The following is a 27,637-nucleotide window of genomic DNA, read 5'->3' as shown; positions in this document are numbered from 1 at the left end:
TTAACCAACTGAGCCACCCAGGCACCCCCCTGCCCAACCGTTTTAAGAGGCAGGTCCTGTGGGAGAATCTGAGACTCGGAAACGTTAATTTGTCTAGGGTAACAAGGATACCCTGGTGCAAGATAAGGGATGGAACTGTGATTTGAACACTGAAATTTGTCTGACCCCAAAGCCAATGCTCTGGTTAGAACACCATGCAGTCTAAAGAGAATGTCAGAAAGAAGACAGGCATACCATAGTTTGGTAAAAGATAAAAATAATCTGTCATTCTAGAATAAAGGCTTTATCATCGTTTGTGATGACTGCCATCTTTGATTAGGAAAATGATGCCAGGGGAAAAAATACACTGGCTCAACACTTGAGAGGGTATGTATAATGCGGGGTGTGTGTGTGTGTACACGTGTGTGCATCTGCATGCACGCATGAACGTGTTGTCAGGTTGTAGCTTTTAGGAGGGAGCACATTATTGTGACATAAGCATGGTCTGATCTGTCTGGGAAGGTCACCCTCTTTGAAGGAGTAAGAAATAAGGAGGGAGGGCTGGGTGAGGTGAGAATGGGGAGAAGAGAGCTGGTCAGAGCTGTCCAGTAACCCTGATGGTCACCAGAGCAACACGTTTCATAACCAGATTGCCTGCATGTAGGTGAATTGGAAAAAAACAAAACAAAACAAAACACCACACCACATAGGCAACACTGAAATGAATGGTGAAAATGTGATCTTGTTAAAATAACAAATTAAAATTCTTCATAGCACAAAAGCCATCCTCTTAGAATTCTTTCATACTGGTGCTTTCCTGGTACATTTACGATATGATGAAATAAACTACAACCTGGTTTGTACACAACTTTTAAGTGAGACTCCTACTGTACCACATCAGGTGTCCCACAAGTCCAGTAAGAAGAAGCATGCCCTGGTACTCTGTAGACCCTCCCTTGTGTAATATTCTTTAGAGGATAGAAAAACACACAGCCCAGATGGGATTTATTTTCTGTATATAGATTTTTAATTTCCTAAGTCCCAGGATGGGTATTTTGATCAACAAAAACAACTAAACCTAAATTCAGAGCCATTTTCCTATTTTCCTCTGAACTTTAAGAGACAGGAAATCTCCTAATAAATGCTGAATGATATCTTCGATCTTTCAGTGTTGGGAAGCCTGGATAAACAAAACTCTTTAAGTAATACAAGACTTAGGCTGAAACTCATTAAGACATAACACTTGTCCTGTAAGTAGGATAGTTCCTTGACCATCATAGGTACATGACAAAATGTTCCTTTGATACAAAAAAATTAGACTTAATTTGTCAATAATCTGAGAAAGAATTAACAAGAAGGAAAAAAATTAATGTCCTATGTAAAAGGCCTTAGCTTTGTCCAAAGTGGAGCTTTGGAGCGGACAGTGAGAGCCCATACAGAAGCCTGTGGGAGAGGGGCCAGGACAAGCCACCATTTTACAGCTTCCTTGACACACCAAAAGTGATGAGTTCACAGGACAGCTGAGAATTATCTGCTCTCATGATGAGGTACAAAGAAATTTTGTTTCACAACTTATGAGTTCATTTCGCTGGCACAAACTAGGCCCTGTCTGAAAGAACTGGAATTTCTACTAGCATCAGGCAAAACGGAGTCCAATCGCTGCCAAATGGATTGGAACTGTCAAATTATTTCCATTTATGACTTGTAAGTAAAACAAGTTTTATACCAGACCAGGCCTATCCTAAGACACTAAGGACTTTCTCAAAGTTTATTCTCAATTTTATCAACCTGGGGGGCTCACTCCCAGGTTTTCCTAGTTAAAATATTTTTGGCTGGGCGCCTGGGTGGCTCAGTTGATAGGGAGTCTGCCTTCAGCTCAGGTCATGATCCCAGGGTCCTGGGATTGAGCCCTGCATCGGGCTCCCTGCTCAGCGGGAAGCCTGTTTCTCCCTCTCCCACTCCCCCTGCTTGTGTTCCCTCTCTCGCTGTCTCGCTCTCTGTCAAATAAATAAATAAAATCTTAAAAAAAATAAAATAAAAAAAAAATTTTTGGCTGCATGCAATCTGATTCAGAATTACAGTTACTTAAGCAAGACAGAAGTTTATTTTTCTTCATGCAAATGAATTCTGGAGATGAGGAGTTCAGGCTTGACGTAACCACTTGCTGAAGTCACAAGGACTTCAGTCTCCTAAAGCATCTGCTCTGACATTTTTCTAAGCTGTGGCTTTTTTTCTTTCCCATATTAAAAGTCAGTTATTCCTTTTATTGAGATATAATTGACATCTAACAATGTGTAGGCTGTGGCTTTGTCTTCATGATTCAGAATGGCTTCTCAAGCTCCAGATATTACATCTGCATAAAGCAATCAAATGTAGGAAAGTAAGAAAAAAAAGTGAATGTACTTCTTTTTCACGAAAACTAACAGGGTAGTGAGATAAAATATTCATGCTTACATTTTACTGGCCGTATCTCAGTAGTACGATCAAACCTAGCTGCAAGGTAAGGAGAGGAATCCGGTATCGTGTCTGGATGGCGATATAACCAGCTACCAATCAGTTTTGTCACAAAGGAAGAAGAGAACAGCTATTGGGTGGTAAGTAGCTGCCTCTATCATGTTGGCATAGGATTGAGGTAGGAGTCATTACATTTATGTGATCTATCATACTGATTTCCAGACCTGATTTTTACCAGTCATAGGAGCCGAGGCTTAAGAGTAAGGATTCTCTCCCATCACATCAGACACCAACATTTAAAAAAATGCATTTTTTATATATATTTTAACATCATGGAGTGTTCTCAGAAGATAAGGAGAGGACAACACTAAGTCAAACAAATAACCAATAACATTAAGCCAATTCCAAAATGATTGAGATGCTCTAGTCTAGGAAGAAATTGATTTAGTTGTATTTAATCTCTTCCCACATCAGGGTGAGCACAACAACTACTCAGTGAAGATGAGTCATATGAATAGGGGCTTGACAAATGAGTCACTCCAATGGGGGCTAAATGCCTTGCCATTTTTAGTCTATGCACTTTGCATGAATGCTGGCTGGCAGGTTGGGGACATTACTCTTGACCTGTTCTCTTCTTACCTTTTACTGGAATCCTAGATATAGCCAATGAAAAGCTACCAATCTCAAACTTCATCAAAGAAAGAAAAGATGATTGAAGTAGACTGGAGTGGGGAGGGCTGAAGTGATCCCAAGAACAATGAACTTGAAAGTAACAGAGAATATCTTCAGCACTATTTGTAAATCATCATAGCCCAATACGTTTTCATTGTACTGGTCTACACACACAGATCTACTTATTAAGTAAAACTAAATGTTCTCCAGTACAAGAAAAATCTTTGGTATTCTGATTATAAGGAAATAATAGTGAGGCTTCAAAAATGTAGGTAAATTTAGGAGACACATATTACAATTCCTTTAAGAAAGTTAATGTCTATTTTCCAATAACAAAGGTAGGAGGCACCTTCAGTAGGCAGGAATAGGAACATACCTTTGCATATTCCTCAAGAGAAGCACATCCTTTGCCATTAACTGAAGAGAGGAAAAAAACCCCTACCATGTCCCTATGAAAAAGAAATCAGATTTGGTATGCTTGTGACACTTTAAAGAGCATATTATGTGGGAAAACAAAATAAACATCTGACCTGGCAAATGAAAATGGATTTGGAGTTTCAACATATTTGGCAGACAGGTAGAATTAAATTCAAGTCAAGTATGCAGAGAAACTAATATAGTATTTAAATATTTGCTTAAGTAATGCAGTATTTAAAATAACATATTCGAAGACATGTTTTTGTTGAAATGTTTTACAGTTTTAGTGAGGATATTTTTTGAGAGAAGAAGCTTGACTGAAGCACATTTTACTTTCTCTCTTTGTCATTCTGTGAACTTCAGTGGGATTTCTACATTTACTCTTTCATGAGCCATTTTCCTTTAAGTCTTAGATAACTGTAAAATATCCCCTGTAGCTTTTAAAAAGAAACTAGATTTAGATTATGAAAATAAGTTTTGAAGTAAAATACTGATGGGCTCAAGATCAACTCCAGCGTGTTTGTGGGCATGCTCTCTACATGATGAGGGAATGAATGGATGAATGGTCTGGTGCAGGAAGCAGCTCAGGCCCTGTCTGCCTACTCTCGCTGCCCCCATTGCTGCAAGGCTAACCCTACAAGCCTCCTCATAAGAGTGGGGCCGCATGGCCCTGCCTTCCAGCCACATTGCCAGGTCCAGGCCTGGACACCCAACACAAGCTGGGTCAATCAGAGGCCGCCTCCTTGATGCCTGAAACTGGTAACCCAGAGAACTGGGTCTGTCTCTCTCTAGGTGATGAAGCTAATTTGGGAGCACCTGCTGGCAGTATATTACCTACCATATATAGAGAGAGAGAAGAAAAAATTGATTTCTTTGGTGACTGAGTTGTAGCTCCTGAGACCCAACTGTATGTCTACACTTGGGCTGCTTAGAAGAGACACATCTTTACAACATGAGAAATTTATTTGTAGAATTCACTAATTTTCTAAATAACATATCAAACAAATTACAAATTTGTCCTCCCTATTCTCTACATGAATCCATGATCTTTTTTAAAAAAATATTTTATTTACTTGAGAGAGAGAGAGCAAGCAGGAGCAGGGGGGAGAGGGAGAAGCAGGCTCCCCACTGAGCAGGGAGCCTGATGCAGGGCTGGATCCCGGACCCCGGGATCATGACCTGAACTGAAGGCAGATGCTTAACTGACTGAGCCACCCAGGCGCCCCATGAATTCATGATCTTTGTACCGTCTGTACAGTCATAGAAAGAAGAGCTGAAGTATAACTCCCATGACAACTTTGCTTCATCATCCTGAAAAAACTGACCTCTTTCCTATATGTAACCAACACTTCTTTTATTCAATAGCACACTGAATTATATCTACATCATTAATTCACCATTAGGACATAGCCAGTAGCTTGGACATACATTACATAAAGGCCTTAACACAATCAAGTCCTTTACTCGGACGGAAGTATCTTCCTAAATAACTTTACAAGAAAGCAGGTGGAGGTACCAAATTTCTATTCAATACTGATTTCTAAAACCAGTAGTTTTCTGTTTCCAGAGAAAACAAGCTTGATAAAAGAATTTCTAGAGATGACAAGCAGCTCTGTGTCATTGAAAATTAGTGAACATGTAAAGGTTCACATTTAAAACTAAATTACAGAATCCTCCAACTCATAAATATAACTTAAAACTTTAAGAAAAAAAGGAGTCCTTTTAGAAAAATAAATTTAGATAAAACAGAGAGGGAGACAAACCATAAGAGACTCTTAACTATTAGGAAACAAACTGAGGGTTGCTGGATGGGAGGTGGATGGGGAAATGGGGTAACTGGGTGATGGGCATTAAGGAGGGCACTTGATGGAATAAGCACTGGGCATTATATGCAACTGATGAATCATTAAATTCTACCTCTGAAACTAATATGCTGTATGTTAATTATGGACTCTGAGAAACAAACTGAGGGTTTTAGAGGGGAGGGGGGTGGGGGGATGGGTTAGCCCAGTGATGGGTATTAAGGAGGGCACGTACTACATGGAGCACTGGGTGATACACGAAAACAATGAATCGTGGATCACTACATCAAAAACTAATGATGTATTGTATGGTGACTAACATAACATAATAAAATAAAATTAAAAAAAATTTTAAAAAGTCCCTTTAAAAAAATGTTTGTTTTAATAATGTATCTTCTCATAGAAATACTGTCTTAAATGGTTGTTAATTCCCATGTAATCTAAAAAAAAAGCTCTTTAATCCATATGAAGCTGGATTATACTCAGTTTATGTAGGGATCTGAAGGGGCATAATTAAGAGAATTTTGTCCCCTTTCCATATGGACCAATACTATGCAAAATTCTGAAGACATGAAGTTGGTGTTTGATACCTTCTCACATTTCTGAAATCTCAACTTCCTAACATCCCCCTCTTGAATTTTCTTTCCCACAAGCACACAATATAACATATCGCTTAATGTTCTTTACTCTTCAAATTTCCCTAAGGTTCAAAACTACCTTACTCCTTACTGACCAAAACTGTTTAGATAAAGTCCCTTTCAGCTAATGATTGAGATGTAAGCAATGTGATTCACATCAATATAGAAATAACCGAGTGTCCTTGGCCCTTCATGTGTTTTCATAAATTTTGAAAGAAGATATAGTAATCTCTTATTGACTATTTTGAAAATTTGTGGATTTAAGATAACAATGATTCACATTTGAAAAACAAATATGATAAATCCATTATCTTTCCAAATGTATGATTCTGCTCAGAAATTACCTGAAATGGCCAAAGAAAAGCAAAAATAAAGCAAAATATCTTTAATCAGCCTTGGAATTAGGGAGGCTTATAACTATATACAATCAAACTCAAGGAATTTCTTCCAGATAAAAATTACTACTTTTCTTCTACTTTCCTTTTCCAGACAGTCCACACACCCATTTTCCTCCCTAGCACTTACATTTTTTAACTGTGATCCTAGGCAAGGTGTAATCTCTGTACTTCAGGGTTCTTGTCTGCAGAGTGGGGATAATAATAGAATCTACCACATGGGTAGACTGTGATATGAGCTAATACATACGTTAGGGTTTAGAACAGTGTCTGGCAAGTAGTAAGTCCTATACAGGACTCTGCTGTCATTACTATTATGTTTATTTCTCTGCTATAGTAAACATTCTGTCAAGGAAATAGCATATTATGAATACTACTCTATATCCCAAGGATCAAGTACAGTAGTAGGCACCAAGTGGGTAATCAAAGCATATTTATCAAATGAAAAAAATACTAATTTATTTTAAGGTTGATAAATTGCAACATATAGGTTTATTATTTTAATGTTGATGAATTGCAACATATAGGTTTAAGTTTCCTCAGAATTTAAAAATTACCACCAAAAGATTTAAATGCAGGGAGACTCTGAAATTACAAATAAAAGACAATTAAAGAAAATGGGCAGGGAAGCATAAAAGACAGAATAATAAAATAAAATAAAAACATCTCTGCTACGTCAATAAAAGTAAATGAAGTAATCTCATTAATGGAAAGAAATTAAAGAAAAAAATCTTAAGATTTGGGGCAAAAGTCAAAATTCCACTATATATGCTGTTAATAACAGTTACATCCAAACCAACGGCTCGGAAAGATTGAAAGTAAAGATAGGCAAAGCTATAACAACCAGAGGTATTAATCTAAACAAGAGGGCCAGTTTCTATTGATGAAGGGTCCATCAACAATGCAGAAAAACGCTTGAACTTCTCCCTCCTAATATGGGAGAACTGGATTGTATACAGCAAAAATAGATGGAAATTAAAAGAGATATTTATCACAGCAGTAAAAGACTTACTTTTAATATACCTCTTGGTTTCTATTTGATTAAGTAGGGAAAAAATGTGGGTGCCCAAAATGACCAATTGGGATGTGAAACAAATAGTGAAACACCTATTTATATTTATTTTCAATTTTAAAAAATTGAACACATTTTACATGGACTGCTATTGCTACCCTCAGTCAGTCCATGGGCCCAAGAATTGCATGTGGTGGTTAAAACATCCTGAAAGAGGGCAGTGCTTGCACATGGACGGCTAACTGTGGCACACTCATGAGTCTATTCAGTGTGAGGATAGTGCAATTTGTTTCACCTTACTTGGTATAGGCGTATGTGTTCATTGTGTTAATTAAAAAAAAATATGACCACCAATAGTAGGATCTCTGAAACATTTTGAATTGAGATGCAGAATGAACATAAAGATCTTTTGTATCACCCAAAGTCTAACAGGTTAATTCCGAGCAAAGTAAATAAAAGTGTTATAGAACTTGAAGACAAGTTCTTTATAGATTTTGGATACTAGCCCTTTATCTGGTATGTCATTTGCAAATATCTTTTCCCATTCTGTCAGTTGTCTTTTGGTTTTGTTGACTGTTTCATTTGCTGTGCAAAAGCTTTTTATCTTGATGAAGCCCCAGTAGTTCATTTTTGCCCTTGCTTCCCTTGCCTTTGGCGATATTTGGAGTGGTGGGGGGTGGGAGGGATGGGGTGGCTGGCTGATGAACACTGGGGAGGGTATGTGCTATGGTGAGCGCTGTGAATTGTGTAAGACTGTTGAATCACAGACCTGTACCTCTGAAACAAATAATACATTATATGTTAAAAAAAAAAGAAGAAGATAGTAGGAAGGGAAAAATTGAAGGTGGGGAAAATGGAGGGGGAGACGAACCGGGAGAGACTATGGACTCTGAGAAACAGAGGGTTCTAGAGGGGAGGGTGGTGGGGGGATGGGTTAGCCTGGTGATGGGTATTAAAGAGGGCATGTATTGAATGAAGCATTGGGTGTTATATGCAAACAATGAATCATGGAACACTACCTCAAAAACTAATGACATAATGTATGGTGATTAACATAACACAATAAAATTAAAAAAAAAAAAGAACTTGAAGAAAAATGAATGTTTTTTTCTGTTTAGAATACAAGACCAATATCCTTGATAAACATGGATGCAAAAATTCTCACCAAAATACTAGCCAATAGGAGCCAACAGTACATTAAGAGGATTATTCACCACGACCAAGTGGGATTTATCCCTGGGCTGCAAGGTTGGTTCAACATCCGCAAATCAATCAATGTGATACAATACATTAATAAAAGAAAGAACAAGAATGATATGATCCTCTCAATAGATGCAGAAAAAGCATTTGACAGTGTACAGCATCCTTTCTTGATCAAAACTCTTCACAGTATAGGGATAGAGGGTACATACCTCAATATCATAAAAGCCATCTATGAAAAACCCACAGCGAATATCATTCTCAATGGGGAAAAACTGAGAGCTTTCCCCCTAAGATCAGGAACACGGCAGGGATGTCCACTATCACCACTGCTATTCAACATAGTATTGGAAGTCCTAGCCACAGCAATCAGACAACAAGAAGAAATAAAAGGCATCTGAATCAGCAAAGAAGAAGTCAAACTCTCACTCTTTGCAGATGATATGATACTTTATGTGGAAAACCCCAAAGACTCCACCCCAAAACTGCTAGAACTCATATAGGAATTTAGCAAAGTGGCAGGATATAAAATCAAGGCACAGAAATCAGTGGCATTCCTATACACCAACAACAAGACAGAAGAAAGAGAAATTAAGGAGTCGATCCCATTTACAATTGCACCCAAAACCATAAGATACCTAGGAATAAATCTAACCAAAGAGGCAAAGGATCTGTACTCAGAAAACTATAAAATACTCATGAAAGAAATTGAGGAAGACACAAAGAAACGGAAAAACGTTCCATGCTCATGGACTGGAAGAACAAATATTGTGAAGATGTCAATGCTACCTAGAGCAATCTACACATTTAATGCAATTGCTATCAAAGTACCATCCACTTTTTTCCAAGAAATGGAACAAATAATCCTAAAATTTGTATGGAACCAGAAAAGACCCCGAATAGCCAGAGGAATGTTGAAAAAGAAAAGCAAAGCTGGCGGCATCACAATTCCGGACTTCCAGCTCTATTACAAAGCTGTCATCATCAAGACAGTATGGTACTGGCACAAAAACAGACACATAGATCCATGGAACAGAATAGAGAGCCCAGAAATGGACCCTCAACTCTATGGTCAACTAATCTTTGACAAAGCAGGAAAGGATGTCCAATGGAAAAAAGACAGTCTCTTCAACAAATGGTGTTGGGAAGATTGGACAGGCACATGCAGAAGAATGAAACTGGACCATTTCCTTACACCATGCACAAAAATAGACTCAAAATGGTTGAAAGACCTAAATGTGAGACAGGAGTCCATCAACATCCTAAAGGAGAACACAGGCAGCAACCTCTTCGACCTCAGCTGCAGCAACTTCTTCCTAGAAACATCGCCAAAGGCAAGGGAAGCAAGGGCAAAAATGAACTATTGGGACCTCATCAAGATAAAAAGCTTTTGCACAGCAAGAGAAACAGTCAACTAAACCAAAAGACAACTGACAGAGTGGGAGAAGATATTTGCAAATGACATATCAGATAAAGGGCTAGTATCCAAAATCTAAAGAACCTTATCAAACTCAACACCCAAAGAACAAATGATCCAATCAAGAAATGGGCAGAAGACACGAACAGACATTTTTCCAAAGAAGGCATCCAAATGGCTAACAGACACATGAAAAAGTGCTCAACATCGCTCGGCACCAGGGAAATCCAAATCAAAACCTCAATGAGATACCACCTCACACCACTCAGAATGGCTAAAATTAACAAGTCAGGAAACGACAGATGTTGGTGGGAATGCAGAGAAAGGGGAACCCTCCTACACTGTTGGTGGGAAGGCAAGCTGGTGCAGCCTCTCTGGAAAACAGTATGGAGGTTCCTCAAAAAGTTGAAAATAGAGTTACCATACGACCCAGCAATTGCACTACTGGGTATTTACCCCAAAGATACAAATGTAGGGATCCGAAGGGGTATGTGTACCCCGATGTTTATAGCAGCAATGTCCACAATAGCCAAACTGTGGAAAGAGCCAAGATGTCCAGCGACAGATGAATGGATAAAGAAGAGGTGGTATATATACACAATGGAATATTATGCAGCCATCAGAAGGAATGAGATCTTGCCATTTGCAATGACGTGGATGGAACTGGAGGGTATTATGCTGAGTGAAATAAGTCAATCAGAGAAAGACATGTATCATATGACCTCAGTGATATGAGGAATTCTTAATCTCAGGAAACAAACTGAGGGTTGCTGGAGTGGTGGGGGTTGGGAGGGATGGGGTGGCTGGGTGATTGACACTGGGGAGGGTATGTGCTATGGTGAGTGCTGTGAATTGTGTAAGACTGTTGAGTCACAGACCTGTGCCTCTGAAACAATTAATACATTATATGTTAAAAAAAAAAAAAGAAGAAGATCTCAGGAAGGGAAGAATGAAGGGGGGGGAAATCGGACAGGGAGATGAACCATGAGAGACTACGGATTCTGAGAAACAAACTGAGGGTTCTAGAGGGGAGGTGGTGGGGGGATGGGTTAGCCTGGTGATGGGTATGAAAAAGGGCATGTACTGCATGGAGCACTGGGTGTTATATGCAAACAATGAATCATGGAACACTACATCAAAAACTAATGATGTAATGTATTGTGATTAACATAACATAATAATAATAATAAAAATAGAATACAAGTGTTATAAATTTGCTGAACTTTTCCAATGACCATTGGATGCTACCAATAGATACTTAGAGTAAATAAACATAACTTATGCATCCCTTTAAAGGCAAAAGTAGTAAAACTATAAATGCTTTCATTTGGATGTTCCAAATGATGGAACATCTATGATTTACAGATGTTTGGAAACATTTTCATTATTATTAATTTGTTTATATAACATATATTTATTGAGCACCTACTATCATTATATGCTATTGTGGGTGCCAGAGATATTATAGTGAACAAATCAGACAAAGCTCTTAACCTTCTGGAGCTTATATTCTAGTGGCGGAAGACAATAAACAAACATATAAAAGATTGAAGATGATAAGTGCTATGAACAAAATATAGTGGGGAAAGTGGACAGAGAATGATTGGGTAGGAGAAGTATTATTTTTGTCTTAATTGCTCAGGCTGCGTTAACAAATGTATGGTGGCTTAAACAACAGAAATTTACTTCTCACAGTTCTGGAGGCTTTAAGTCCTAGATCAAGATGCTAGCATGGTCACATTCTGGTGAGGACGCTCTTCCGGGCTTGCAGACAGCTCACTGTCTCCTGTGTCCTCAATGATAGACAGAGTTCTGGTGTCCATTCTTCTTCTGGTAAGGGCACTAATCCCATCATGAGGGTCTTACCTCTGACCTCACCAAACCTAATTATTTCCCAAAGGCCCCATTTCCAAATACCATCACATTAGAGGGCTTTGGGGCAGGTCTCCGTGGTGATGTGCTATTTGAGCAGAGTTCTGAGGGAAATAAGAGGGTGAGAGAAGAGTGTGTGACAAAGTCTACAAGTGGCAATGTGTCTGTCCAGTTGAGAGCCACTGAGAGTGGACATCTAGAGAAAGATGGACAACTGACCAAGGTACTCTGCAACAGTGGACGTTATTGTGACCTTAACAAGAGAATTTCTATAGGATGGTGGGGATGAAAATGGGATTCATGAGGGTTCTAAAGAGAATGGAAGGAGAACAAATGCAAACTCTTTTGGGAGATCCTACTCTAAAGGAGAGCAGAGAGAGTGACTGCAAGTGTTTTTGTGTGAAGGCAGGGAGATTACAGCACTTTTCTGTGCAGATAAGAATTAATGAAGTGTACCAGTGTTGTGGTAGGAACTTTGGAAGTACTCCTCTCATTGCTTCTCTTTTCTCAGTTAAACAGGAAGCAAGGTATCAGCTGAGCAAGGACAAGTCAAGTGCTAGAGGTCCAATGAGAGAGAAGTTTAAACAGTTATTAAGGGCAGTGGGAGAATAGGGATGTTTTATTAAGGGCAATGGGAGAAGAGGGATGTTCTAAAATTGCTGGGCAGCACTAAGGCCAATTTGAGGCTCTTAGTTATAAATTGGAAGTGAGACTAGTTAGACTGATTGGGTTTTCCTCTACTCATGTTCTGCTGCTGGGACTTAGGCATAACGTAGGTATAAAATAAGCAAAGAATTGGATTTAACCAGGATTGGGGTTTTGCTAAGGGCATGTGTAAGTGTGAGCTCCAAGTATGAATAAATTCCTAGAGCTAAAATAATCTATTAATATATCTAACTAAATCTCAAATTTTTGCTGACCAGGGTTCTGTGATCAAAAAGAGTTTGTAGACTAATGATAAAAAGGAAGTGAATATTATTAATAATGATGATATAACAGACACATAAAAATCTCCCTACCCTGCCCATGGATCACTTATAAAAAGTCATCACATATTAAAATACCAAGTAAATTCTATAAATTCCTAAGACTAAAACAATATATCTAACTAAATGTTAAAATAATATATCTAAATATATCTGACTATTATGCAATAAAGCAACTAAAACACCTAAGAGGGTCACAAACAAAATATCCAGCCACTTGGAATATATATATTTTAAATATTCTCCTATATGAATTAGGCCACAAAGTGATTGAAAGTTCAAAATCAAGTATTAATTATATAAATATACAATAATATTAATAAATGTTAATATTAAAATATTTACAAATAATATTTAAGTAATAGAAGTAATAGATATTTTTAAACTCTATGGGCTATATCAAAAGCTATGCTAAGAAACATTACAAATGTAATATTTCCACTGTTAGACAAAAGTTTTGCTAATAAAAATAGCAATGAACATATCTGAGTTTTTAAAAAAGTCTTTGTTCAATTATTTCCTTAGCATAGTACCTAGAAATGCAATTTCTGGATCAAAGGACATGAAGGTTTGTTTTTTCTTTTCATGTGTTTGACAGATAGTGCCACACTTTTCTCCAGAAAGTTGTATCAACTTATGTTCCCATTAATATATGAGATAGTCAATTTCTCCACAACCAAGTAAACACTGAATAATTCTTGGTACAACTTAAACAAAATACATTTTCGAGCTGAAATGAAATGTGATTTTTTTCCCCCCTAGCTTTGGTTTGGTTTTTTTTTTCTTGGGGTCTGGGGGCAGTGCAAGTAGGGGGAGGTGTGGAGATGAGATTCAATAGTATTAAAATGTATCACAAATGATTTATAAATTTTTTCATAGCTGTCTCTTGCCCCAGAGAATCCACAGTTCTTTGAATAACTCCCCAATATAACCAGCTGGCCTACAGTCATCATATTTAAAAGTACCCAAGTCCCACACAAATGGATGGAGTGATTTAAAAGAATATCAAGAAGAGAATTTTTTGCAAGAATTTATGAGTTTGAGATGACTGATATCCCAAAGAAATAATATCCAGGCAACCAAGATCACTCTTTGGTTACAATAAATTAAATAACCTTCACCAGGAGTTCCTATGATTCACAGAAAAGTTTAAGCAATATTTAATTATACAAATAATGTACTATGTTTCCTACTTCAAAACCATATAGTGGGTTATCGATAAGAACTGCTTAAAACGGTGAGAAAAATTCCCCCAGATTTCACTTGAAGCATTTTTGTTTTAACAGAGAGTGATAACTGCCTTATTAGGCTATTTTATTTTATTCTATTCATCGTAATGAACTCATTGTAGGGCCACAAGGAACAAGCCTTCCAAGACTCAAATACCCTCCCCACTAAACCCAGATGGATAACAGGAACTCCACACAGAGCTACTCCCTAGGAAAAAAGATTGCAAGTTTTCCCTCATTTTTTCCCTTTTCCCTCATCTTTTTCTTTCCTCTTCCCTCCCTCCCCACCTCTCTCTCTCCCTTTCAGTCTCTCCTTCACTGGGATAATTTCCACAGATACAGCAAAGGAATGCAGTAGTATTTTTTGGAGATATTTGTGTATGTACTGAATTCTGGTAAATAGAGTCTAATTTTAAATTATTTAAAAGCGCTGCTAGAGCAAGGCAACTGATGAATTACTGAACTCTACATATGAAACTAATGATGTACTATATGTTGGCTAATTGAATTAAAATAAAAAAAAGTTAGTTGAAATAAATTCACTAAACCAGTAGTCTAAGTATTTGTATACAAATGTTGAATAAAAAATACACAAAACTTAAAAAAAAAGCTCTGCTAGAGCTTGTATATAATAAGGAATTTTTCAAAATAAAAACAATGACTTCAGCGATTTTAGATTTTTCTGTAGTGTGTTTTCCCAAACGTGGTCACTTCTGTACTTACAGCTTTTCCATATTTCAGGGCAGATCAATAGATCCATTATCAATGACTGTCTTCTATTTAAGGTGCAGAATAACTACAAAAACCAAATGTCCTTTCTTCAAGAACTTTTAAAAGATTTAATAAACACCTTAAAAGAAAAAGATAAAATGTCCAAACTGTTAATATTTATTACTTATTTTAAAAATTAAATATCATGCTTAAAACAGCTTACTACCTGGCTATATTAATTGTGGGGGTATGGCTAAACATTGTCTTTCCTAACTGAGTATAAGAGCCAGAGTAGGGGTGGTAATAATGAATTATTAAATCAAAAATCCCATAATCAATATAGTACATGAGGCAGATAAATTCAAAAGTAACTTTTGTGAATCTGGTGATTTGTTGGTAAACTGTTCCTTGGTGTTAGAAGGACTGAGTGAAACAACACTTTCCAACTGTATGAAGTACAATGAATGGAGAGGCAAATTTTCATGCCACAAAAAATTCAACAGTAACTTAAGGCAGCTGCAAATTCAAACTATTTGCTAACTATACATCAGCCAATAACTAAAAGATTTTCTAAAAGAGGTATTTAATGGATCAGAGGAGTAATGTTATTATTTGAAGATGCTAAATTATAAAATCTTACAATAGCAAACATATGAGAAAAGGCATGTAATATGTATTATCAAATGTGAATTGGCCAACTAGGTAGAATGGACCAATAGTCACAGATGGTATTGGTCCTTTTGAAACAAAATCTGCTGATTGAAGCTGTAATTGATGTTCGGTGTCAGCTTGTAGACACATTTGGGACACAGTAAAAGTCAATGCTGAAGCAGTAGGGTTGGAAGAACTTCTATAATTAAAACTAGAAAAGCCACTTTTATTATAATTTGAACAGGAAGTTATTTGAGCAATGAAAACTATTAGCAACTGAAAAGTACCTGAAAAAGATTTATTGGAGAACTCCTCATACGAAAAGTTGATACAGGTACATAACTAATTGCAATATCCTTATTGCAATCCTATGTGAGTCAGAAGAAATGACTGGCTTTATGTACCTGGAAACCGCATTATTTAAATAAAACAAAAAAATATTCAGATCATCCAAAGGAGATATTAATAATATTCACATATATTGGCTACAAGAACACACCTATTTTAGTTACCTTACTTGGACAAATATTTACTGAAAGTTTGTAATGTACAAAGCACTGTACTAGGTACAAAGGATCTGAAAGTAAAATAAGTCCATGCTCTCAAGGACCTTATTTAATAAGTTAAACTATGGGGTGCCTGCGTGGCTCAGTTAAGCGTCTGCCTTTGGCTCAGGTCATGATCCCAGTGTCCTGGGATCGAGCCCTGCAGCGGGCTCCCTGATCCACGGGAAGCCTGCTTCACCTTTTCCCACTCCCCCTGCTTTTGTTCCGTCTCTTGCTGTCTGTCAAAAAATAAATAAAATATAAAAAAAAAATAAGTTAAACTAGGGAAACACAATGAGTTATAATCTATCACAAACTAAAATACCCGAACTTAGATGTTGCCAGATGAAGAAGGCTCAGTAAAGGGAAGAAAAGTAAACGCCTGTTTAGGGAACTACAAGTTCAAGGGGGTCCCTTAAGCAGCGTGTGTGTGTGTGTGTGTGTGTGTTTTATGTGTGTGCACATGCATGTTTTGGGAGGGAATACTGGAAAAGTGGAGGAATGGTGAGAGATGAAGATGAAAAAAGCTATTTGAGGTCAGATTAAAAAAAATGTATTCATATTATGCTCAGAAGTTAAGACTCTTCTGGGGAAAATGGAGAGTCATGAAAAGCAGAAGGCTGGCAAGATCCGATCTGCCTTTGGGACCAGCCCTTTATGAAAAGGACAGTTTGCAAAGACATGCAAACACCACAGATTACACTGATCACCAAATAGCTATATTTTCGTCCAGAACTCTTTATGTCTAAATGAGGAATGCAATGATCTCGGAAGAACTGTAACTGCATTAAACAGCCTGACTGGCATGATGTCATGAAGTGGCAGCAACAGTAAGAACTGAACTGAAGACAGCTCCTCAGCATGGATGCAAAAAAGGAACAGAGGGAATTCATCTATACCAAACAAGCAACGATCTGTTAATTCCACTAAATAAACTACAGCATTAAAATGACAAAAATCTTGCCACAGAATACATTTATTTTCATATTTAGAATTACTAACTTGTTGAGATTAAACCAATACAGATAAATAAAAGCCAGACTATGTAACAACAATCTGCCCACCTACTGTGGGGAATGTGGGTGAAGGAGAAAGAATAGGGAAATATAATCCACAAAATATTCAGGGCAAAAATATTTTGGTTATTACAACAACCACAGTTTGAGAACTATAAACATTAAATGTAAATTAGTGGTAAATCTTGTGGTGTTCTTAAATTCGATGATATTTTAAAACTCTTCTCTGCCAAGGTGTTTTATAAACAAGTTGGTGGACTGATCTCTAAGAAAACCCTTGTAATGTATCTTTTAAAAGTGAAGGATATCATTTTAAAAAAGAACAAACAAATTATTTGAGAAAGAAAATATTGATTGATTCCATAAAAACCTAATTGAACAGTATAATCAGATGTGTTAGTCAAATATCCATTTATGCAAGACCAGACACAGCAGCCCAGGGAGGCCTGCACATATGCATTGCCACTGGTAGACACAAATGTTTAGTTTGCAGGGCCGGTGTGTATCTTTACCCTCAAAAATGGTTCTCTATTTTACTAAAATTGAAACTCCTTGATGTGGGGAAGGTGGAAGTGAATGGTAATCATTGTTCCTATATTTTACTACCAAGTTCTGATTTAAAATATTCTATCCCCGTAATAAAAGATACTTGTGGACATCCAATCCGAAATCTTGGTTTGGATTAGGGAAAGCAGGATTACTATGAGGATTGTTTCAATGCTGTCACCATGTAGTTAGCCCCCAGTAGTCTAGAGAAAGATTAGTGAGAAGAGATCTTTTAAATTTCACCCAGAGACTAACAGTTAAAAATTCTAAATAGGTCTGACAAAATGGGAAGGATACTAAAATTTTTATCATAAAGAGGGTAATCATTTGGCTAATCTTGCTCTAAATTTTTTCTATAGCAAAGTATAAGCCAAGAGATGAAGCATCCTATAATGACAAGAGCACAATTAAAACAACAACAAAACCCAACCACTTCCAGTTTCACACCCAATACATGGAGTGCTCTCATCAGAGCAGAAGTCTGCCTCTACCCTCAGCTAGAAGCCCATAGTTCACACATGGTTAAGGAAAGCCTAGAAGAATCCCTGCAGAACCATCAGTCAAATGTGCTGAATTAAGCCACAGAATGATAAGGACCTGGGTAAGGTAGGGAATGTTCTATTTTTATAAGATCTGTAACTTTTCATGTCATTAATTGAAAAATCTCTTCTCCAGAAGACACCTTTCTCAGGTTTAGAAAAGCTTTTATGGCAATGAATATACAGATCTTTACCATTACATAATCAGAACACAGCTCTAGCTATGGCTACAAAACAATCTGATAGAGTCTATAAAGACATGAATGGAAGTCAGTCTCACAACAACGCATTGTATCAACCTTTGGGTTCTCTTGAAGTCATGTAATACTCCCTGTTCTGCCATTTCTAGGCCAGAAAAACACATACTAAATTACATTAATTCTGCTCCATGTAGTTGAAATTACCAAAGGTTTTTTTTGGAGGTATTTTTATTAATACTTCCTGAAGAATGATTTCATAGAGTATTTTTCAATTATGTGATCAAAAATTACCTTCAAAAGAATAAACAGACATACGAGTATGTTCTCCCGATGAGTCTCTGTCAGAGTCTAACCCTGACATACTCTAGTTTCATGTTTTAAAATGTACCCTAGTTCTGTTCTGTTTCGTGCCCTCGTTACAAACCATACTGAGGCTAATTCTATGGCCCTGTCTGAGGCTAGCCATAACAATTTCTTAAAGAAGTAATGTGCTTTACCTCAGAAGAAACTCAATTTCAAATAAAATCGCAAGCAAAACAGAAAATACATGGCTCCATCACACAACCAATAACTCACCAACAAGGTTCAAAACTCAAGACCAAATAACAGAATGATAATAACAACCATTTATTGAGCCTGTATTCCCCTTAACAGGGTACACAGTTATCTTTTGATTTGCCACTTATTACTACAGGACTGTGAAGGCAGAAGCCATATTTTGTCTTTTTTATAGACATAATCTCACAGAGTAAGTGGTAGAGTGACTTAAAAAGAGTCTCAAAGAATAAATGCCAAATGAGTTCAAGAGTGGAAGGAAGGATGGATGATCTGCTTGAATCCAAAGAAAATGATTTCTACTCATTATACATGCTGTCTTTTAGGGAAAACTTCCTAGAGATCTGAGGAGACTCAAGGTTGTAATGCATCACTCTATCAATCTTGCTGTCATAATGTATGGTACTCTATACTTACGGGCCTTTGAGGCTGCCTCTCTGAATTCATTCCTTTTTCCTAAAGCTCCAGGGATCCATGCCTTTGTGAGGGGCCGAGTACACCTTCAGCTTTAGGGATGGGAGCCCATGACTTAGGCTAAGCCAATAAGAACATGTCATCCTACTAGCTACTGTGGGTGCTGGGGTTTCAGAAGATCTTGTGATTGTAAGCATTTTCAGAGTCAATCTTGGACAAAGGCATTTTCTCTATCATGACCTAGAGAATTGGTGCTCCTGTGAGGTCAGTCAGCCAAAAGATTAGGCCAACAAAAACAGAAAAGGGCAGAAAAGAGAGAATTACAGGGAAATGGAGCTACAAATCCAGTGACATATTGTGAACCTCAATACCAAACCTTGCTTGAAGCCAAATCTACCTCGGTTGTTTACCTGAACCATTTCCCTGTTTAATTCATTTGAAATGGTCTTTGTGTTCATTCTAATCATGCGAAAAAGTTATCTGTTTTAAACTTCTTAGATCATTATTATAGCTCTGAATACAGTCTGTGTCACACTGTGTGGTTATATTCTCCTACTCCTCAATTACATAATATGAACCTATTTAATTTGCTCACAAAGCATATCCTGGCAGCACCATGTATAGACTAATACTTCTGATGGGGGAAAAAAATGAAAAGGTAAACTGTAGAATCTCAACTGGAGATTAAAAGAAACAACATAAATGATAAATATATAAAATCAAAACAGCATACATTTACATATGCAATTCACTTACAATCTCATCACCCGATGACACTCGCTGTTAGTTAGCATGTAGGTATATATCCTTCCAGGCTTCATTTCTGTGTGTGAGGGAACATACACATTCCCTTTTCATTGGTTAACAATGTTCTCTTGTCCCACTTCCACTATTATAAGTAGTGGATGAACAGCCTTGAGTATAAGAATGTGCATATGATCAAAATTTCTGATTACATCTTAAAGAGAAATTACCAAATGTGGGTTTACTAGGTTGAAGTAGATGAATGCTTCTAAATGATATTTTTTAATAGTTTCTGATTTTTTTTAAAGATTTTATTTATTTATTTGAGAGAGAGAATGAGAGAGAGCATGAGAGGGGGAAGGGTCAGAGGGAGCAGAATCTCTGCTGAGCAGGGAGCCCGATGTGGGACTCGATCCCGGGACTCCAGGATCATGACCTGAGCCGAAGGCAGTAGCTTAACCAACTGAGCCACCCAGGCGCCCAATAGTTTCTGATTTCTATTAAACTTCATTTCCACCAACAGTTAACGTGCACCCAATTCCACCTTACTACTCACCATTTTATAAGCAAAAATGGCATTGGTTTATTATAAGTAACCAGATATTTTGCATGTTTATTAGTTATTTTTATTTCTCTTTCTGTGATTTGTCTATTATTATCCTTTGCCAATTTTTCTACTGGAATGTTTTCTTATTGACTAAAAGATTATTTTATCACATTTTTACATGAGTTTGCTTTTCAATTTTGTCTTTCTTTTTCTGATATCTACAAGTTATATAATTTTTATGTCATCAAATTTAACAGTCATTTCATTTCCTTTGTGTTTTTTTTTGTCTCCAAACTGGGCTTTCTTTTCAGAAGACTAATAGATTCTGTTTCCACTACTGAAAAATTCACAATATATATTTGCATACAAAAGCCTCTGAAAGGTTCCAAAAGAAATCTCTTCAATTTCTTAGTTTAGGATTTCACAAATTTATTTGAAAATAGACCACTCCCCCGTCCCCACCCCCAACAGTGCACCTGTTAACATCTTGAGTAGTTCTTTAAATGCTTGTTTAAGAAAACAAAAGCCTGGAAAGTCCTTCCACAACCCCCCAATTGATAGTTACCTGTGTTTATTTCTATTTTTTTAAATGGCTTTACTTTTCGTACCTAGTGCTTTAATCCACCTGAATTTATTCTGATGCAAGTATAAGGTTGGGAACTATCTGTCTTTTTTTTCTTTCCAAATGTTATTCAACTGTGTGGCATCTTTCTCCGATTGATTTCCAAAGCTACCTTTATTGTGACTGAATTGCTCTCTATACTTATGTCATGTGCAGTATTCTCTTTGTTGGTATGCTTATTGGGTTCTACACCAGTACCACACTATTTTGATGATAGTAGTTTTATAAAATGTTATATCTGGTAGGATAAACTGAACTCTGCCCTCTACTCTTCTTTAATGAAAATTTCTTTGCTTATCTTTTTTATCACTTAAAATAACCTCTAATATCATTTGAGAGTCTTAAAAAAAATTCTGCTGAGATTTTTGTTAAAGTTACATTAAGCTAATAGATTAATTTGGGAACAACTGATACATTTATAATAGTCCATCTTTGTATCCATGACCAGATTATTTCTTCACTTACACACCCCTCATATCTCAGTACATTACTAAATATTACTTTCATATTTCTCTTATATTTCTTGTTAATATGAAGTTCCCCTCCAAATAAACTTTGTCCTTGTATTATTTTGATTGAAATTGTCTTTCTCCTCATTTTTATTAACTCTTACTGAAATATGGGGGAAACTACTGATTTTTAAAGTATCTATATGATTTAATGAAGGCTTTAATTGGTTCTAATAGTTTTTAGATTGATTCTAAAGGATTACCTAATAAAAATTATATTATCAATACATAATGATAAATTTTGTCTCTTACCAACAGCTATGCCTTTATTGCACTGGTTAATGCTTCCTGAACTCTGGCAAATAAAAATAATTATATGGGCATTCTAGAATTTAATGGAACTCTGTTAATATTTTTCAAATTATAATGATGTCTGTTCAATAGAGTGAGATATTCTTTACATTGATATGGAGGTACTTTTCTATTTCTAGTTCATTGAGAATTTCTAAAAGGAATAGGAAGTGAATTTTGTCCAGTCTTTTTATCACCTCCTAACCCATATGGTTGTTTTACTCTGACCTAGTTATTGGGTATATAACACTAAAGTATTTTCTAATATTAAGCATGCTTGAATTCATGAAAAAAATCTTATTCGGTCATGGCACATTTCTTATTATATATATTGGCAAATTAAAATTGCTAATATTTTAAGATTCCTGCATCCATTTTCATAAACGAGATTATATTATGATACTTTGTAAAATTTAAGGAGTTTTCCTTATTTTCGTTACTCTGAGATAGCTTATACAGCATGGTAATGAACTGTCTTATGAATGTTTAAAAGAGCTTTTCCATAAACCATTTTGGGTTCATAGCCTTTGAGGACATAATTCTTTAAAAACATTTAGCATTTCTTCCAAGTTTACTGATCTATCCAAATTTTCTATGACCTGTTGAGTAAAACTAATCATTTAATGTTTTCTTAGGAAGATACTCATTCCATCAGGCTTTTCAAATGTTAGTAACAGAATTATATGTGAATTGATTTCTCCAGTCTATGGCTAGATCCCCACTCCTTGCTAATTTTAGCAGCTTTCTTTTCTTTTCCTTTTTCTTATTGAGACTTGTTATAGATTCATTCCGCCATTTTGTTCTTATTTTTGCAAAAAGCTCCTTAAATTGGTAAATTTAATTATTTGTTTTCTAACTTTATGCGTTTATTTTTATATTTTCATTTTTCCTCTTTTCGATGTAAAATTTCTTTTTTTTTTAGAGAGAGAGAGAGAGAATATGTGCAGGAGTGGTGGGGGAAGGGCAGAGGGAGAGAGAAAATCTTAAGCAGACTCTACGTTCAACATGGAGCCCCATGCGGGGCTCAATCTCACATGATTTGAGCTGAAATCAAGAGTTGGACACTTGACTGCCTGAGCCACCTAGGTGCCCCTTGATGTAAAATTTCTAATTTTAGTTGAATCGTTTATTTTAATTTTCTCCAATTTAACAAAGGCTTAAAAGCTAAAAAGTTGCCTGTGTTTTAAATAAAGTTTTGTCTAAATTTTGTAAATTTTACATGGACTATTCTCAGTGCTGTTATTGCCCAAATAGCCAATGGTAGTAATTTTTAATCTGTTGTGGGTCCATTAGTTGCTCCTATTAGTTGTTGGTTTCTTCTTTTTAAATTTTCAATCAATTAGGGTTTTATATGTTTAACTTCTTTTACTACTTTCAGGTTTTCTTTTTTTGCTCTGGTAGGGTAATGTGCTCTATAAATTTGTACATTTTTGAAATCTGTTGACCGTGAGAGACAGAAAGACTCCTGTGACGTTCTGTAATGATTTTCAATGAAAAAAATAATGAAACCCCTTCTTTACTGATGATATATAGATCCATTATGTAAAATCAAAAAAGTTTTCTGTTTGAGGAAAGTGTGGGGGGAGGAGAGAGGCTAGAGACCCACCAAACTTCCCCTTACCTTCCCTAAAGAGCAGCTTGGAGTCCTTGGAGTTACCTGGATAAGATTTTAAAACTGCTGCTCACTTATAAAATGTTTTATATGCATCTATAAAGTTAAATTTTTATTATTAAAAATTTTCCCCCCAAGTCAATCTGTTAATGACTGAAATAGTGTGTTTCAGTCTCAACAAATGCATTTCTCTGACCTCTCCCTGAATTACTGGAAGCTTTTACTTTGTATATTTCAATTCTCTGGAATTTGATGATTAACATTTTGTATTTACTCTCTTCATCACAGACAGCATCACTTAGTAACATAAAATTACTGACATGGTTCCCTTTTAAAGCTTTTCCCCTGGAATCTTTTCTCTGAACTAATAATTGCTACTATTACTATCTGAGTTTGTCTGATATACCTTTGATTGTTCTTTTACTTTTACATTAAAAAAAATCTACTAAAACTATATTTCTATTCTTACACAATACACACATGCAGGCATAACAGTATGTATGTACAAGTATATGTGTATCTATATATATCATCTGTATGTAGGCACATAAACTATATCTTTCCAGTCTATCAATTCTGTATTTCTTAATCTCATGTACACTTAAATTTTAAACTTTTTTCTGGGTTTCATTTTTAAACAATGTTTTTAATTTTTTTCATATTTGTAAACATCATTTACCTTACTAGGGTTAGCCTTTTTTCTTTTATGATGAATCTTACCTAAGATATTTTTAAACTGTTAGTCTTACAGGCAATATTTCACTTTCCATTATAATTAAAAAATAATAATAATAGATAGAGAAGGGGAATGGTAGAAAGAACAGACTTCAAAACCAAGAGAAGATGGAGAACATCTATAGCAACCCACCTCTCTGGCTTCTTCAGTGAGTTTTCCAATATACTTAGCTCCACGAAGGATAACACTGGATTTCAACCTCCCCAGGGATCATAACCTCATTATTCTTGGGGCATAACTGAATGGTGAACCTTATTTCTCTGATCATTCAGCTTTTATGAGAAACTTTGTGTTTTAAAATCTATGGCCAATCACTTTAGGTTAAATTCAGATGGCCACCTGGAATGTTATTCAATTTTAAGCCAATTAAAAACATTTTTAAGTGATCTTAAATTTTATGTGTTCTACTCTGCTTTATTTCTAGATTCCAGTGTCAGGCCTCTGAGGTTTTAGCACCCTAATTAATTTAAAGTCTGGTCTCTCTGGTGGGCTCTAATCTTTGCTTTCTTGTTTACTTTTATCAATTTGAAGATTAGTCAGAAGGTAGAGTTCACTCAACTTTTTAAAGATTCATTGTTTATATCCCCTTCACAAACCTAGTAGTTTATTAGACCAGGTATTTTACTTGATTGATGATAAACTTGAGCTTCTCAGGTTCCTTCACAGTAGAGCAGCTGGGTCTTAGGCAAGGCTCTTCTGTGAGTGACCACAATCACTCCATTAAGAAAACCCAAAGATGGGGTGCCTGGGAGGCTCAGTAGGTTAAGTGTCTGACTTCAGCTTGGGTCATGACCTCAGGGTCCTGGGATCAAGCCCCGCTTTGGGCTCTGCGCTCCCTGGGGAGTCTACTTCTCCTTCTTCCTCTGCTTCTGCCCCTGCTCATGCTCTCCCCCCGACCAAATAAATAAACAAAATCTTTAAAAAACAAAAAAAACCTAAAGCTATTTGCAGTTTTTTGTGACCACCCTCTTGGCCTTTGGTTGACACAACCACATTTAATTGATTAACACTCAAAAGATTAGAACGTAAGAAACAGGATCAACAGTAAAACATACCTGTGTCATTCTGGGGTGGAGGTTAAGTGGAGGAGCTGAGAGGAGCTGTGAGCATTCAAATGTATTATTATGCTTACCAAATCCCTGCTTCTGTTTCCTAGCCCCTTGAAAGCAATTCTGAACATTATTTAATCTTTATTTGAGAATTTGTAAGGATCTTCAGAGACAATGGGTCATAGATCTCTACTATACATACATGTCTAAGTGTTAAAAATTTGGTGTTGGAGAAAACTAAAATAGGATAAAAGTTAGATAACTATCATGATGGAAGGACAAGCAATTAGAAATGGAAGTAAAAATCCAGAGTTTTTATATTTCAAGCCATATAATCTTTAATAGTGCTGAAGTAAATTATGAGCGAAACACAAAGCCAGGCACACATAGAAATCACCTAAAACAACAGGAAAGAACTTTTTTTTTTTTTTGTATACTCGCCCAATGTCTTGAGAAAAAACTAGGAACCCAGGTGGGTTTTTATGTCTATAAAATATTTTTCTCTTCTAAATTACATTTAAATGAAAAAAAAAGGAAGGAAAGCAAAACAATAATAAGCTTTGTTGGTAGGTCTATACTATTTGCATACATCCTTGGGAAGAGGTAGCAAACAAAATTTCTGCAACATTAAGTGATGCTTAGAGAAAAATGAAATCACAGAGTGATGCCAGGACTGATTATTCCACTGCACTTGAAAAGCAGAGATTGCAGTCTGTGAGTCCAAAGTGGTTTCATATGGACTGCTGCAGTTGTGGTTTATGCTTGAAACTATAACCTGTCAAATTAGAAGCAGGCAAGGCCGATGCTGTTAACGGTTCCACTTTCTACTGTCTGCAGTTATGTCTATAAGTTCAGCACTTTTTATTCCGTTAAACTCTGTTATTTGGATGAGTAGAATCTCAAAACTGCTCTTTGTTATCTTGGTTAGAGAAGATTTTAGTTATGATAGAAAGCTTAAAGACCTGCCAATCTGATTTTTATTACATAGATGAAGCTGACTTGCGTTGTAACCATTTTCACCAACTATTGATATTTTATTATCCTGGTTACCACTATGTAATAGGTAACTACAGAGAAGAGGTAGATAAACTACATCAGTTCCCACACCCTTCCTTGTCTGCCTTTCCGGTTACTTTATTGACTTTAACTTGCACCTTACTGACTCATCATTTTTCCAAGCCTACAGTAGCCTGCTATTATGAGCTTAGTGTTACAACATGCTCCATTTCTTCTCTTCTCCTTGATTATGGAATGCCCTTCCAGGCAGTGGGCTTGGTTGACAGAGATTTTCCCATCAAAACTGAGAAGCTACTTGTTCTATTTTATTAATGTTTCACGCAGAGTCCTTTCTTAGTGAATCTTTCTTAATGCCCATTAGTGTAATATAAAAATGTTTTTTTAAAAAAGCATAAACAATATTTGCTCTGTGTATAATGCATCGTAAGTGAAACCATGCCACTAAACAATCATATCCTGTTTAGGCCATAATGACATCAGAAATATATGTTTATCATCGGCTTTGGACAACTGAGCATGATTTTGGCCCACGGCGAAGTTGAACTAAAACCATTTGCAGTTGCCCCAAACCAAGATAACCACACATTTTTAAAGTAATTGATACCTAAAGAGAACATTGCCTTTAGATCACAGTTCATGATCTAAGCATACTAATTCTTTAAAGAAGGTTGTTAAAGCTTATAAAGCATGTATGTCTATTGGACTTCCTCCAGAATTTAACATGAAATAATTATATTTTTAGCATGCATAGAGATTATTAGCATGGTCTTCTGGATTTTTGGAATTACTTCTCTTGCCCAATTTAAAGAGAAGGGGAAAATGATTTTTTTTACATGTAAAAGTATAATAATAAGAAGGGTGATAAGAATAATGCTTTGTATTTTGGAAGGCACTCAAATAAAATCAGTCATTTTTATTTTTGAATATTTAAGGAAACAATAATTTTATGAATAGATAGCTTAGGCAAATAGAAGAAGCACAATTTTCATATGTGTTGTGAAAACATATCCAGGGAACCCAAACACACGGGACTAACTTTGTGTTACAGGGCTATAAGCACGTAATTGCCCTGGATACTACCTTAGCTAGCGAGTCTATTCATAGCCTGAAAGACAGCTCTTCATGCTATATGCCAACATGAAAGTAGGAAAATTACCTTTGCCCACAAAGATAACTAGATGGTTTGGAACAAAAAATAAGTTTGAAATAAAATAATATCAGTAAAAGTTAGGCTTAGCAAGAAGCTTAGGGAAATCTACT

At 36.2% G+C, this 27,637-nt stretch overlaps 1 protein-coding gene across 1 annotated transcript in view; it reads right to left on the bottom strand.

The window, feature by feature from the left end:
• SUPT3H (SPT3 homolog, SAGA and STAGA complex component) overlaps window positions 1-27,637 on the bottom strand; it is a 542,078-nt gene that overhangs the window by 108,505 nt on the left and 405,936 nt on the right. The gene's annotated exons all lie outside the window — the stretch shown is intronic.

The sequence above is a fragment of the Neomonachus schauinslandi genome, chromosome 8 (genome assembly GCF_002201575.2).
Source record: "Neomonachus schauinslandi chromosome 8, ASM220157v2, whole genome shotgun sequence".
NCBI lineage: Eukaryota > Metazoa > Chordata > Mammalia > Carnivora > Phocidae > Neomonachus > Neomonachus schauinslandi.
The sequence above is the reverse complement of the archived record's forward strand: the minus strand, read 5'-3'. Positions and strand labels throughout refer to the sequence as shown.